Source organism: Ovis canadensis, chromosome 1 (assembly GCF_042477335.2).
Source record: "Ovis canadensis isolate MfBH-ARS-UI-01 breed Bighorn chromosome 1, ARS-UI_OviCan_v2, whole genome shotgun sequence".
Lineage (NCBI taxonomy): Eukaryota > Metazoa > Chordata > Mammalia > Artiodactyla > Bovidae > Ovis > Ovis canadensis.
Window position 1 is genome coordinate 22,366,068 of NC_091245.1, and position 15,618 is coordinate 22,381,685.

General features: G+C 40.6%; 1 protein-coding gene across 1 annotated transcript in view; it reads left to right on the forward strand.

Moving 5' to 3' along the window:
* The window catches only part of LOC138422464 (cytochrome P450 4X1-like), a 51,504-nt gene that overhangs the window by 6,163 nt on the left and 29,723 nt on the right, over positions 1–15,618 (forward strand). The gene's annotated exons all lie outside the window — the stretch shown is intronic.

The following is a 15,618-nucleotide window of genomic DNA, read 5'->3' on the forward strand; positions in this document are numbered from 1 at the left end:
CTGTGATGTTGATTGGTTTGCGTTGGAAATGAACCAAGATCATTCTGTCATTTTTGAAGTTGCACCCAACTACTGCATTGGACTCTTTTGTTGATTTGAGATCTATTCCATTTCTTCTATGGGATTCCTGCCCGCAGTAACAGATATAATGGTCTGAATTAAATTCACCCATTCCCATCCATTTTAGTTCACTGATTCCTAAGATGTCGATGTTTATTCTTACCATCTCCTGCTTGAACATGTCCAATTTACCTTGATCCATGGTAATTTACCTAACATTCCAGATTCCTATGCAATATTGTTCTTTGCAATATTTTACTTTCGGATTTTACTTTCATCACCAGACAAATCCACAACTGAGCATTGTTTCCACTTCGGCCCAGCCACTTCATTCTTTTTGAGGCTATTAGTAGTTCTCCTCCACTCTTCCCCAGTAGCATATTGGACACCTTCAGACCTGGGAACACTCGTCTTTTGGTGTTATATCTTTTTGTCCTTTATATACAATTTATGAAGTTCTCAACAGCAAGTAAATTGAGGTGGTTTGTCATTTCCACCTCCAGTGAATCATGTTTTGTTAGAACCTTCTGCTATGACTCTTCCACCTTGGGTGGCCCTATATGGCATGGCTCATAGCTTCGTCGAGTTACATGAGCCCCTTCGCCACAACAAGGCAGTGATCCATGAAGGGGTGCTTTACAATTTTAAAATCTATAGTGCTTTACAATTTTCAAAAGTTTCATGCATATAATTTCATATAATCCATAATAACCCTTTTTTCCTCCTACCCCTACACTTCCCATCCCCCTCTTTTTTCTCCCCACTGGTCAACACTAGTTTCTTCTCTATATCTGTGAGTCTGCTTCTTTTTTGTTTTATTCACTAGTTTGTTGTGTCCTTTAGAGTCCACATTTAAATGGTATCATACAATAGTTGTCTTTCTCTGACCGACTTATTTCACTTTGCTTAATGCCCTCCAAGTCCATTTGCATTGTTGCAAATGGCAAATTTTCATCTTTTTTATGGCTGAGTAGTACTTCATTATCTATATGCACACCACATCTTCTTTATCCATTCTCCTGTTGATGGACACAAGTTGCTTCCATACCCTAGCTGTTGTAAATGATGTTACTACAAACATCGGAGTACATGTATATTTTGAATTCGTGTTTTGGGGGTTTTTTGGCTATATACCCAGGAGTGGAAAAGTCATACAATAGTTGTATTTTTAGTTTTTTGAGAGGCTTCCATACTGTTTTTCACAATTGCTGCACTAATATACAGTTCCCACCAACAGTATGTGAGGGTACACTGTTTACTGTGCTGTGGTGTTCTTAGTTGCTCAGTCGTGACAGACTCTTTGTGACCCCATGGACTTTGTGACCCCACCAGACTCCTCTTGCCATGGGGATTCTCCAGGTTTCTCCATATCCTTGCCAACAGTTGTTATTTGTTCTTTTTGATGATAGCTATTCTGGTAGGCATGTGGTGCTTGATCTCTCATTATGGTTTTGACTTGCATTTCCCTGATGATTAGTCATGTTGAGCCTCCATGTACCTGTTGGCCATCTTCATTTCCTCTTTGGAAAAATGTCTATTTACTCCTTTGTTGATTTTGAATCAGGTTGTTTTTTATTGTTGAGTTGTAGGGGTTCTCTATATATTCTAACTATTAATCCCAAATGTATGATTTGCTAATATTGCCTCTCAGTCTTTGGGTTGCCTTTTTACTCTGTTGATACTGTCTCTTCATGTACAAAATTTTTTTAATTTCATTAAGTTCCATTTGTTTATTTTTTCTTTTGTTGCTTATGCCTTTGATGTCATATCCAAGATTATTATTGCCAGATCCAAAGTTGTGAAGCTTTAGTCCTACGTTTCCTTTGAAGAATTTTATAGTTTTAAGTCTTCTTTCAAGAGAAGACTCTTGAGAATCTCCTGGACAGCAAGGAGAACCAACCAGTCCATCCTAAAGGAAATCAGTCCTTAATATTCATTGGAAGGACTGATGTTGAAGCTGAAACTCCAATGCGAAGAGCTGACTCATTTGAAAAAACCCTGATGCTGGGAAAGATTGAGGGCAGGAGAAGAAGGGGATGATGGAGGATGAGATGGTTGGATGGTATCACTGACTCAATGGACATGATTTTGGGTAAACTCCAGGAGTTGGTGACTGACAGGGAGGCCTGGCATGCTGCGGTTCATGGGGTTGCAAAGAGTAGGACATGACTGAGTGACTGAACTGAACTAAACTGAAGTCTTTGATCTATTTTGGATTATCTTTTGTATTTTAGGTAAGGGTACAACTTCATTCTGTTGCATGTGAATATATAATTTTTCCAGCACATTTTCCCATGTAATGGTCCTGGCACCTTTGTCATAAATCACTTAACCATATTTTGAAGGGTTTGTTTCTGGTCTTTCTATCCTTTTCTATTTGTCTATGTGTCTGTTTTTAAACCAGAACCATACTATTTTGATTAGTATACTTTTATAGCGAATTTTGAAATCAAAAAACATGAGTCATCCAGCTTTGTTCCTATTGAAGACTGTTTGGGCTACTCACAATCCTTTGTTATCCCACATGAGTTTTAGAATGAATTTTCTAGAATTTTTCTATTTCTGCAAAAACATCATTGGGATTTTGATAGGGATTACATTGAATCTGTAGATTCCTTTGGGTAGTATTTGCATCTTAAATCTTCCAATCCATGAACATGGGATATGTTTCCACCTCGGTAAATTCAGTTGCTCAGTCGTGTCCTACTCTTTGCGACCCCATGGACTGCAGCATGCCAGGCTTTCCTGTCCATGACCAACTCCCAGAGCTTACTCAAGCTCATGTCCATCAACTCAGTGATGCCATCAAACTATCTCATCCTCTGTCATCCCCTTCTCCTCCTGACTTCATTCTTCCCCAACATCAGGGTCTTCTCAAATGAGTCATCTCTTTGCATCAGGTGTCCAAAGTATTGGAGTTTCAGCTTCAGCATCAGTCCTTCCAATGAATATTCAGGACTGATTGACTGACTGACTGATTGACTGATTGGATCTCCTTGCAGTCCAAAGGACTCTCAAGAGTCTTCTTCAACACCACACTTCAAAAGCATCAATCCTTCAGCACTCAGCTTTCTTTATAGTCCAACTCTCATATCCATACATGACTACTGGAAAAACCATAGGTTTGACTAGATGGACCTTTGTTGGCAAAGTAATGTCTCTGCTTTTGAATATGCTGTCTAGGTTGGTCATAACTTTTCTTCCAAGGAGCAAACATCTTTTAATTCATGGCTGCAGTCACCATCTGCAGTGATTTTGGAGCCCAAGAAAATTGGGTTTCTCACTGTTTCCATTGTTTCCCCATCTATTTGCCATGAAGTGATGGGACCAGATGCCATGATCTTAGTTTTCTGAATGTTGAGTTTTAAGCCAACTTTTTCACCCTTCTCTTTCACTTTCATCAGGAGGCTCTTTCTGCCTTTTAAAATTTCTTTCAACATGACTTATAATTTTCACTGAATAAGTCTTTCACTTTTGTTTGGAAATACATAATTCCAATACTTGGTAAGGAGGAGGTTTCACTTCCTAAGTTATTAATTTTTCTTTGATAGTCAAGCATCAAAGCAGGCTCAAATGCCCAGGGGAAAAACCCTTAGGCTAATAAATGCAGGTGCTAATTATGGTATATATTTAGGTAGTAAGGATGATGAATTAGGGACAGGACACTTACAGTGACTACTACAATTATTTCAACACATCCCCCACCTCTCTCAATTTCTCTCTTCTCTATTTCTGGAACTCCTATTGGCTGGATATAAACCTTCTAGATCTATTTTTTTAATCTTTTCTTCTTGATTTTACCTTCCTAGAATTTCTACTAAAACGTTGAAAATTTTTGACAGTCATAATTTTGATTTCCAAGAGCTCTGTCTTATTCTTCATCTGTTATTGTATTGATTACCTTATGATGCATTAAAAAAAAAAAAAAGAACTCCCTAAGGGGCTCCCCTGGGTGGCCCAGAGGTTGGTAATCCACCTGCCAATGCAGGGGACATGGGTTCTATCCCTGGTCCGGGAAGAATACTCACGCTGTGGGGCAACTAAGCACGTGTGCCACAACTACTGAGCGTGCACTCCAGAGCCCACGAGCCACAACTACTGAAGCTGGTATATCCTAGAGCCTGTGCTCTGCAAGACAGAAGCCACAGTAATGAGAAGCCTGTGATCCACAACAGAGTAGCCCCTGCTTGCTGCAACTAGAGAAAAGCCACACACAGTGATGAAGACCCATCGCAGCCAAAAATAAAATAATTAACTTAAAAAACACTCTAAAGCTGAAGCTTAGTGGCTTAAGATGACAGCCAGCTATTTAGTTCATGATTCTGTGGGTCAGCAATTTGAGCTAGACTAGGCTATGAGGTTCTGCTCTTATAGCCAGTCTCAATTGACTTTAGTTTGGTTCACTGATGAAACTGCAGTCAGCTACTGGGGCAGATAAAGGCTGACTGTCCTCTTGGGTGCCTTCATTCTCTTCCATCTGGTTTATTATCCTTCAGCTGGTTAGCCTAGCCTTGCCCACATGGTATCAGGGACTCAAGAATAGCAAGAGAGCAGGCCTCAATGTGCAGGTGCTTTTCAAGTCTCTGAGTCATGTTTGCTACTCTCCCAAAGCAAGACACATGGCCAAATCTCTGCGAGAGAACTGACAATCAAAGTGTTGAATTCAGGGAGGCTTTAACAAATTGAGGCCATTCCTATAGTCAATTTAACACATTCCGCTTTGTTACAGAATCCTGATCTTGAAATACTATACATATCTTTTTTTGAAGTACTAACTTTTTCAGGTTTTTTTTTTTTTTCTGTTGTGTATTAGTTATCTATTAAAGCCTAGCAAATTACCTTCAACCTTAGCAACTTAAAAACAACATATGGTTTTATCTCACACAATCTGTGAAGTTTGTGAGAATCTCTCTGTGAGAGACATAGGGTCTCCTCCAAGTTTGCATGGGATTGGCTAGGGCTATAGTCATCTCAAGGCTCCACTGGGGCTAGGGAATCCACTCTTAAGCTCACTTACAGAGTTGTTGACAGGCCACAGTTTCTCATTGGCTATTAGCCAGAGGCATCAGTTCTTTCCCCCATGGACCTTTCCATAAGACTGCTCACAAGTAGGGTGACCAACTCATTCCAGGTTTCCTGGTTGACCCCTGATTTTAGTTCTGAAGGTTTTGCCTCTGGCAACCCATTCAGTCAGGGAAGCTGGAAAGATTAGTCACCCTGCTCTCAACATGGCTGCTTGTTTCCCTCAGAGTAAGATATGAGAGAGCAAGAGTGAGAATTAGAGAATCTAAGATGGAAACTGCAGTCTTTCATAACCTAATCTTGAAACTTTTATTCCATCCTTTCTACTGTAAGCAATCAGTCACATTGACAAATGTGTGTACAACGTAGGAAGGGACAGTATAAAAAGGTGGGGGGGGGTGACTGGAGGCCATTTTGGAGGCTGGCAACCACAGTTTGTTAGTTTTGCTTTATGCCTTTCTTGGAGGCTATCTCCAAAATGAGAGATGGTCTTTGGCTGCCATTTCATTTTCTAGAGTGAGGCTCTAAAGATGTTTGAAGTCTTGTGTACACGGCAAGGACTTTCCATGAGAGCAAACCTGTTGGAGGACTCAGCCTGTCAGCACCTATTTGTTCATTTTTCAGTTTCTTAGAGATGAACCTACCTTTCTGTGACTTAGATTGCCAGGTGACTCCGGCATTCTGGGAGCAGAAAAAGGAAGGGAGCTGGGGATCTAATCATTTGTTATGCAGTCTTTCACTGAATCCCTCTATTTTTAGTCCACTGATTCATCCCTGCCCTCCACAGTGTCTGGTTTCTTCAAGTCTTAGAGTCTCTCTGGTGTAGTTTTTCTAGAAAATAAAAGCTCTGATCTGTTGTGGGACCTGAGGGGTTGTTGCATGGAGAGAGAGCAGAGATTTGGGGTTGAACCAGCCTTTAAGTTATTGCTCTATATCTATATTTATTTTTAATTTAACCTGATTAACTTTTTCTAAACTTTTCATCCTCGACTTCCATTTCCTTTGTTTCTCATTAGAGTTTAACTTTCACCTCTACACCTTCCACAAACCAAAACTAAGAAAGCACCGTCAATCAGAAATTGGGAAAACTAAAAATGGCCCAAGAGATGTGTTCTACCAGCTCTTAAGAATGATATATTAAGATAGTGCTTCTCAAAGTATTTGTGGTGAAGAGCCATTTTTTTTTCTGATCTGTTGTAGACAATTGTTTTCATTTTTTAAAAAAAGTAAGAAATTTCAACAATGTTAAATTACTATAAAAATCTGTAAGTGCTGTGCTCAGTTTCTATAATTATCTCATCATGGACTGGTTTATGGATCATACTTTGAGTAGCATTGTGGTAAAGTCTTCCAGTCTTATTGTGAACTTCTTTATTTCTCATTTAAGTTCTAATGTCCTTTTCTGTTTTAATCAATTTTCAAGCTTTTGAGATTTTGAATTATTACATCTTCTGGTAGATTAATCCTTTTTATATAAGAATTGTCCCTTTTCATATCTAGTAAGACTCCTTGTCTTAAATTTTACTGTATCTGATACTAGTGTAACTATGTAAACTTTTTTGCTAGTATTGAAATAGTACTTTTTTAATCCTTTGTTTTTAACTTTTTGAATTTTTTTTCCAGACAACAGAATAACTTTTATTTTTTAATACAAATTTATTTATTTTAATTGGCGGTTACTTTGCAACATTGTATTGGTGTTGCCATACATCAACATGAATCCGCCACAGGTGTACACGTGTTCCCCATCCTGAACCGCCCTCCCTCCTCCCTCCCCGTACCATCCCTCTGGGTCATCCCAGTGCACCAGCCCCAAGCATCCAGTATCATGCATCAAACCTGGACTGGAGATTCGTTTCATATATGATATTATACATGTTTCAGTGCCAGTCTCCCAAATCATCCCACCCTCGCCCTCTCCCACAGAGTCCAAAAGACTGTTGTATACATCTGTGTCTCTTGCTGTCTCACATACAGGGTTATCATTACCGTCTTTCTAAATTCCATATATATGTGTTAGTATACTGTATTGGTGTTTTTCTTTCTGGCTTACTTCACTCTGTGTAATCGGCTCCAGTTTCATCCATCTCATTAGAACTCATTCAAATGTATTCTTCTTAATGGCTGAGTAATACTCCATTGTGTATATGTACCACAGCTTTCTTATCCATTCATCTGCTGATGGACATCTAGGTTGTTTCCATGTCCTGGCTATTATAAACAGTGCTGCAATGAACATTGGGGTACACATGTCTCTTTCAATTCTGGTTTCCTTGGTGTGTATGCCCAGCAGTGGGATTGCTGGGTGATAAGACAGTTCTTCTTTTTTTTTTTAATTTAATTTTATTTTTTTTTTAATTTTAAAATCTTTAATTCTTACATGCATTCCCAAACATGACCCCCCCTCCCACCTCCCTCCCCACAACATCTCTCTGGGTCATCCCCATGCACCAGCCCCAAGCATGCTGCACCCTACGTCAGACATGGACTGGCGATTCAATTCTTACATGATAGTATACATGTTAGAATTCCCATTCTCCCAAATCATCCCACCCTCTCCCTCTCCCTCTGAGTCCAAAAGTCCGTTATACACATCTGTGTCTTTTTTCCTGTCTTGCATACAGGGTCAGATAAGACAGTTCTATTTCCAGTTTTTTAAGGAATCTCCACACTGTTCTCCATAGTGGCTGTACTAGTTTGCATTCCCACCAACAGTGTAAGAGGGTTCCCTTTTCTCCACACCCTCTCCAGCATTTATTGCTTGTAGACTTTTGGATCGCAGCTATTCTGACTGTTGTGAAATGGTTCCTCATTGTGGTTTTGATTTGCGTTTCTCTGATAATGAGTGATGTTGAGCATCTTTTCATGTGTTTGTTAGCCATCTGTATGTCTTCTTTGGAGAAATGTCTATTTAGTTCTTTCACCCATTTTTTGATTGGGTTGTTTATTTTTCTGGAAGTGAGCTGCATAAGTTGCTTGTATATTTTTGAGATTAGTTGTTTGTCAGCTGCTTCATTTGCTATTATTTTCTCCCATTCTGAAGGCTGCCTTTTCACCTTACTTATAGTTTCCTTTGTTGTGCAGAAGCTTTTAAGTTTAACTAGGTCCCATTTGTTTATTGTCAGTAGTATAGTTAGGCTTTTAAAAAATATAATCTGATATCTTTTGTCTTTTACTGGAAATAATTAGGTTATTTACATATAATATAATTACTGATATTTTATTGATTTTTTCAGAAGATAAACTTATTAGATATTTGAAAAGAACTGAGACCATGTCTAGCACTTTGTAAGTACTATGTAAGTGTTAAATGAAATATAAGTTCCATGTGTTTAATTTGGTGGACTTTCTGAGGACTTCAAGCCACATAGCTCTGAGAGACTGCTCCAAAAAGGTAAGCAAGGAGCCAGGATATGAAGGAGTTCTGCAATAAAGATCACATAGTTGGAACATCAAAAAATTACTATTAATTATGGATGGCTAACAAACACATGAAAAGATGTTCAACATCACTCATTATTAGAGAAATGCAAATCAAAACCACAATGAGGTACCACTTCACACCAGTCAGAATGTCTGTGATCCAAAAATCTGCAAGCAATAAATGCTGGAGAGGGTGTGGAGAAAAGGGAACCCTCCTACACTGTTGGTGGGAATGCAAACTAGTACAGCCACTATGGAGAACAGTGTGGAGATTCCTTAAAAAATTGCAAATAGAACTGCCTTATGACCCAGAATTGAAAGAGATACATGTACCCCAATGTTCATCGCAGCACTGTTTATAATAGCCAGGACATGGAAACAACCTAGATGTCCATCAGCAGATGAATGGATAAGAAAGCTGTGATACATATACACAATGGAGTATTACTCTGCCGTTAAAAAGAATACATTTGAATCAGTTCTGATGAGATGGATGAAACTGGAGCCGATTATACAGAGGGAAGTAAGCCAGAAAGAAAAACACCAATACAGTATACTAACACATATATATGGAATTTAGAAAGATGGCAATGATGACCCTGTATGCAAGACAGCAAAAAAGACACAGACGTGTATAGCGGACTTTTGGACTCAAACGGAGAGGGAGAGGGTGGGATGATTTGGGAGAATGGCATTGAAACATGTATACTAACATGTAAGAATCGAATCACCAGTCTATGTCCGATGCAGGATACAGCATGCTTAGGGCTGGTGCACGGGGATGACCCAGAGAGATGTTATGGGGAGGGAGGTGGGAGGGGGGTTCATGTTTGGGAGCTCATGTACACCCATGGTGGATTCATGTCAATATATGGCAAAACCAATACAGTAGTGTAAAGTAAAATAAAGTAAAAATTAAAAAATATATATTACTATTAATTAAAGAAAATCAGGGGAATTCCCTGGCAAGCCAGTGATTAGAACTTTGCATTTCCACTGCAAGGGGCATGGGTCCCATCCCTGGTTAGAGAACTAAGATCTCACAAGCTGTGTGGTGTGGCCAAAATAATAATAATAATAAAATGAAGAAAACTAAGTATCTCAACATAAGGAGTTTAGTGCTTTTCTGTGTATGGGAAAATGCAAGAGTTTGGATTCATTGAAATTATTCCTTTGATGTGCACCTTAGCTATCTGCAGCTAGTATCATGTTCTTCCCCATCCTGAGTTCCCAATAGTCAGGCTCACGTTGGTGGGGGGGAGGCGGGGAGGGGGCAGCAGTAGCGACTGATGGCTTGATGGCTGCAACATTCTTTGTTTGCTGATATGGCGGGAAACATTTTTCATCCATACTCCCCTTCTCCCCACTAGAATATAGGATCTGTGAGAGGAGAGGCTTTGCTCACCACTATAAACCCAGTTCTTGACTCATAGTAGGTGTTCAACAGCTACTTTGTTGCTGGAGAGGGTATAGAGAAAAGGGAACCCACCTATACTGTTGGTGAGAATATGAGTTGCTGCAACCACTGTGGAAAACAGTATTGGGGTGTGGGGGTGGGGGTGGGCAGGGGAAGATTTCACATGCCCCAGAGCCACTGAGCCTGTGCTCTAGAGCCCAGGAACTGCAACTACTGAGCCCCTACTGTGGCAACTTCGGTGCCACAATCACCGAAGCCCTCATGCCTAGAACCCGTCCTCCACAGCAAGGGAAGCCAGGGTAATGAGAAGCCCACACAGCAGCAAAGACCCAACACTGCCAAAATTAAATAAAAAATAATTTTTAAAAAGCAGTATGGGGGTTCTCCAAAAAACTAAAAATAGAATTACCATAGGATCGAGCAATCCCACTCCTGGGTGTATATCCGAGCAAAAGTATAATCCCAAATGATAATACACACCTGTGTTCATGGCTGCGGTATTCACAATAGCCAAGACATGGAAACAATCTAACTGTTCATCAAGAGATGAATGGATAAAGAATATGTGGTATATTATATAATAAGATGCTCAGTTCAGTTCAGTCGCTCAGTCATATCTGACTCTTTGCGACCCCATGAATTGCAGCACACCAGGCCCCCCTGTCTATCACCAACTCCCGGAGTTCACCCAAACTCATGTCTATCGAATCGGTGATGCCATCCAGCCATCTCATCCTCTGTCGTCCCCTTTTCCTCCTGCCCCCAATTGCTCCCAGCATCAGAGTCTTTTCCAATGAGTCAACTCTTCGCATGAGGTGACCAAAGTATTGGAGTCTCAGTTTTAGCATCAGTTCTTCCAAAGAACACCCAGGACTGATCTCCTTTAGGATGGACTGGTTGGATCTCCTTGCAGTCCAAGGGACTCTCAAGAGTCTTCTCCAACACCACAGTTCAAAAGCATCAATTCTTCGGCACTCAGCTTTCTTCACAGTCCAAATTTCACATCCATACATGACCACTGGAAAAACCATAGCCTTGCCTAGACGGACCTTTGTTGGCAAAGTAATGTCTCTGCTTTTGAATATGCTATCTAGGTTGGTCATAACTTTCCTTCCAAGGAGTAAAGCCACAGAAAAAGAATGAAATAAAGCCATTTGCAGCAACATGGATGGAATGAGATATTATCATACTGTTACCGAGTCCTAGCTCAGTCTGCTTGCCACCCACAGGCCAATAAATCAGGAGGCAAGGCACTGAGGCAAGAAATAGTAGAAAAACTGTGTGTCCAAGAAGGTGGCAGACTAGAGTTCTAGAGTCCCATCTTACAGAGGCCTGGATACTTATCTCTTTTATAGAACAGAGATGGGGAGGAGGTGAAGAAGTAAAGTAAAATGGCCACAAGTCTTGCAAAGTATCTCCTAGTTTGGCCAGCCGCAGGAGGGGATGTGTAAATTCCTTCTTTCCTGCAGCTGTTCACAGGTGTGTGGGGTCAGGTTGTTTCCCTGTGAGCTCAACAAAGGCACTTTAGTTTAACATTCAGGCAGAAGGGCAGGGTTCCCTGAGGCAGGTGTTATGTGTGCTCATAGCTATGGATATCATCCTTTCAGTGATTATAGTAGCAAAAGCAATGGAAAGCAAAGGTTAAAGTAAAAGAAACAGATCCAATACGGAGCCAGATTTTGTTCTTCCTTGTCACAATACTAAGTGAAGTCAGAAAGAGAAAGACAATAAAATATGAAATCACTTGTATGTAGAAGCTAAAATATGACACAAATGAACCTATCTATGAAACAGAAACAGACTCAGACATAGAGAACAGACTTGTGTTTGCTGTCAGAGAGGAATGGACTGGGAGTTTGGGTTTAGTTTAGTGCATGCAAACTATTACATACAGAATGGATAGACAGCAGGGTACTGCTGTATAGCACAGGGAACTATATTCAGTATCCTAAGGTAAACTATAATGGAAAAGAACAGAAAAAAGAAAGTATATGCATATATAACTGAGTCACTTGGCTAAAGAGCAGAAATTAACACACCATTGTAAATCGACTATACTTTAAATTTTTAAAAAAACTACTTTGTTGAATGTGCACATATATTAGATGCTAAATAAACTGATTCACTCAAAGATCTGTTGACTATAAAGAGCCAACTAGGTAGACTGACATTTATTCAGTAGACCAGTGTATCCCAGTCAGTGTGGAGGACCTAGTGCTTATGTGGGTGGGTATCTGTGTATCTTTATATATAATTCAGGGAAAGTCTGTGTAACTAAGTAGTTCTTGGGCTCCATAGTTCAATGAATGTTTGAATCCTTACTACTAGTGGCTGGCTATACAATCTGTGAGAACACACTCAACCAGCCCAAAACCAAGGGATGGACTCAGAGACATGAAGCACAGTGAAAGCAAGACTTACAATGATAGTCTTGCAAGATCAGGTGTCTGATGGGCAGGCATACCCAGGACAGTTACAGCAAGAACTTATTCCCTGGCTCGCAGATCCCTCCCTCGTTCCTCATTAGGTGAGACTGTGCAACTGAACTGAACTGAACTCAACTGATGCAGTTACAATCTTCTTGGAATTGCCCAAGTCTCGTAGGGTATTCTTTCTTCCCCCTTCCTATCCTAAGTCCACAGTTCTCAACAAGGATTTTTGTTTATCCCTTCCCAGACATCCTGTTAGCTTAGGGACTCTTCAGGTGTAAGCTGTTAGGCAAGACTAGCTTGCCAGTAATTTTCAGGACAAAACTAGCTAGCTCTGAGTGGAAAACCGTTTGTTAATAATTTTCCACCCAAGGCCAGCTACTTGTTTCTTACACAATCTAGCAGAAATTACTTAACTTCTCTAAGGCTCAATTCCTCATCTGCAAAATGGGATTGCAATTGTATCTGCTTTTTAGGGTTCCTGATGTAAAGAGTAAGAATATAAAGCATAGAAAAGCACTAAATTCCTTCTGGCTTTATTTAATTAACAGTAATCTTTTGAAGTTTTGACAACCTAGTCTTTGTTGCAAAAACTCCTATATATCCTGACTTCACCTTCACCTCTTCAGAGCAGTCTCTCAGAGCTATCTGAGAGGCTGCATCCTGGGCTTAAGTCCTCAGTTTTATTATATAAAACATAATTCTCAACTTTCAGGCTGTGCATTTTTTTTATCTGTTGACAGCTGCACCTAGCTCATGATAGTGCTTGGTAAATGTTAGCTATTACTATATCTCAAGGAACTAAGCTCTTTTTTATTTAATATTTCTGAGCATCTTTCCTAAATACATATGATACATAAATTCAAATGTGTTTAGATTTGTGGATGAAGAAATATAAATTCATATATTACAGAATTCACAATAGCTTTCTTTCCTTTTTTTCCAGACAAGAGTTACTAAAAGTACAACCAGAAAGCTTATGGCTGAGGATGTCCATGACAATTTCAAATATAAAAAAATAATCCTCATATTAAGTTGCAATTTCCACCAGGGCAAAGAACTTGGCTGTTTTATATTTCTCTGCATCTCCATGACCTGGCACATATAACAGGCACTTAATAAATACTTATCTGTTTATTGTTGGCAAATGACTAAATATTTACATTGTTAGGAAACACAATTTGCACTGTCAGCGGACTCTTATCACTGGCTTGATTGTGGGAATGTTAGCAAAATAGAGTCTGCAATATTTCAGGAACTAGATTTCAGGAGTCTCAAATGTTTTCGGGGCCCTAAAGTATCCAGGGAACATTTCATGGGTTAGAGCTACTAGCTGGTAACAGGAAACTGGGAGCTGAAGTTTTCCACCTTTTCACAATCACACAGCAAATTCTGATTGGTCACACAAGAAAGAACTTGCCAGCTTTAAGATTTCTTTACAGGACTTCCCTGGTGGTAAGATGGTTAAGAGTCTACCTGTCAATGCAGGGGACACAATGCAGAGGAAGGACTCAGTCCTAGTCCCTCCTCTAGAATGATCCACATACTGAGGGCTAATTAAGCCCGTGTACCACCACTACTGAAGCCCGCACACCCTAGAGCCCATGCTCTGCAACAAGAGAAGCAAGGGCACCATAGTGAGAAGCCTGCACACTGCAACGAAGAGTAGCCCTTGCTCTCCACAACTAGAGGAATTTTGGACATAGCCATAAAGACCCAGCACAGCCAAAAACTTAGATAAATAAATAAATTTTTAAAAAAAATTTTAAAGATTTCTTTGCAAGTCAGGCCCTTCACAATTGTGCTCAAATGCATAGCTAGGCACATCCAGACACACACAGAGGTTCCTCTCTACCCTCACACTTTATACAACAAGCAGATGTAAATGGATCTTATTGTCAGTGATTTAGAAGTGATTTGGGGGGCTTTGGGGTGCAGTAGCTTGAAGCAGGATCCTAGATCCTTGGCCAGGAATCGAATCTGGGTCGTGGTGGTTAGAGTGTTGAATCCTTAACCACTAGACCCTGAGGGCCAGTGGGCTTAAAATGGGACCTCACTGCTTGTCTTCTTTGAAAAAAGAATTCATCAAAGAGCAAAAGATAGTATGGTGGGTAAAGCATTTATTAGAAGCAGAATACATGTGAAAGAACACATGGGTGGGCTCAGAGAGTCGTGCTTTGGGGGTGACTTAAATTGCTTATATGAGGGGGTGGATTTTCCAGGTTTCCTCTGGCCAATCATCTTGCTTGTTGCTCATATCTGGTCTGATTCAGGGTCCTTCGGATGTGCATGCATATCTTTTAGCCAAGATGGATTCACGCAAGAGTCTCTGCGAGGTTGGCAAGACATGTTATGGATTGGTGCCTCCTCCCTTCCCTGACCCCTGAGGATCTTTTCTGCACATGTGTGGTCTAGAAGATCTTCTTGATTCCAAAATATGTTGTTATCTTATCTTTTTGTTCCAGCAGAGCTCAGCTCCTCTCTGCCCCTGTCTTTTCTTTGAAATGTCAGCTGGAGACAAGCTCCAGTGGCTCAGCCCAAGGCCCACCTACCTTCCTACCTCAGAAGTGAAGTGGAGTGAAGTCGCTCAGTCATGCCCGACTCTGCGATCCCGTGGACAGTAGCCTGCACCAAGCTCCTCCGTTCATGGGATTTTCTAGGCAAGAGTACTGGAGTGGGTTGCCATTTCCTTCTCCAGGGAATCGTCCCGACCCAGGGATCAAACCCAGGTCTCCCACATTGTAGACAGGCTCTTTACTGTCTGAGCCACCAGAGAAGTAGCTATTTAAATGAGCCATAGTAATCTGCTTATCAAGGCAAAAAGTTCATCTCTGATGGCAGTATTTGTACTTTAATGTATAAATGTTGGAAGCTGAGAGTTTTGTTTTTGACCTTACTTCAAGACTTATACTGGAGAGGGCAATGGCAACCCACTCCAGTACTCTTGCCTGGCAAATCCCATGGACGGAGGAGCCTGGTAGGCTGCAGTCCCTGGGGTCGCTAAGAGTCAGACACGACTGAGCGACTTCACTTTCACTTTTCACTTTCATGCATGGAGAAAGAAATGGCCACTCACTCCAGTGTTCTTGCCTAGAGAATCCCAGGGATGGAGGAGCCTGGTGGGCTGCCGTCTGTGGGGTCGCACAGAGTTGGACACGACTGAAGCAACTTAGCAGCAGCAGCAGCAGCAAGATTTACACACCTATATAAATGCACCTTCTACTATTACAAGGGAAAAGAATTGGGCTTTCTTTGCAGATGGAATAG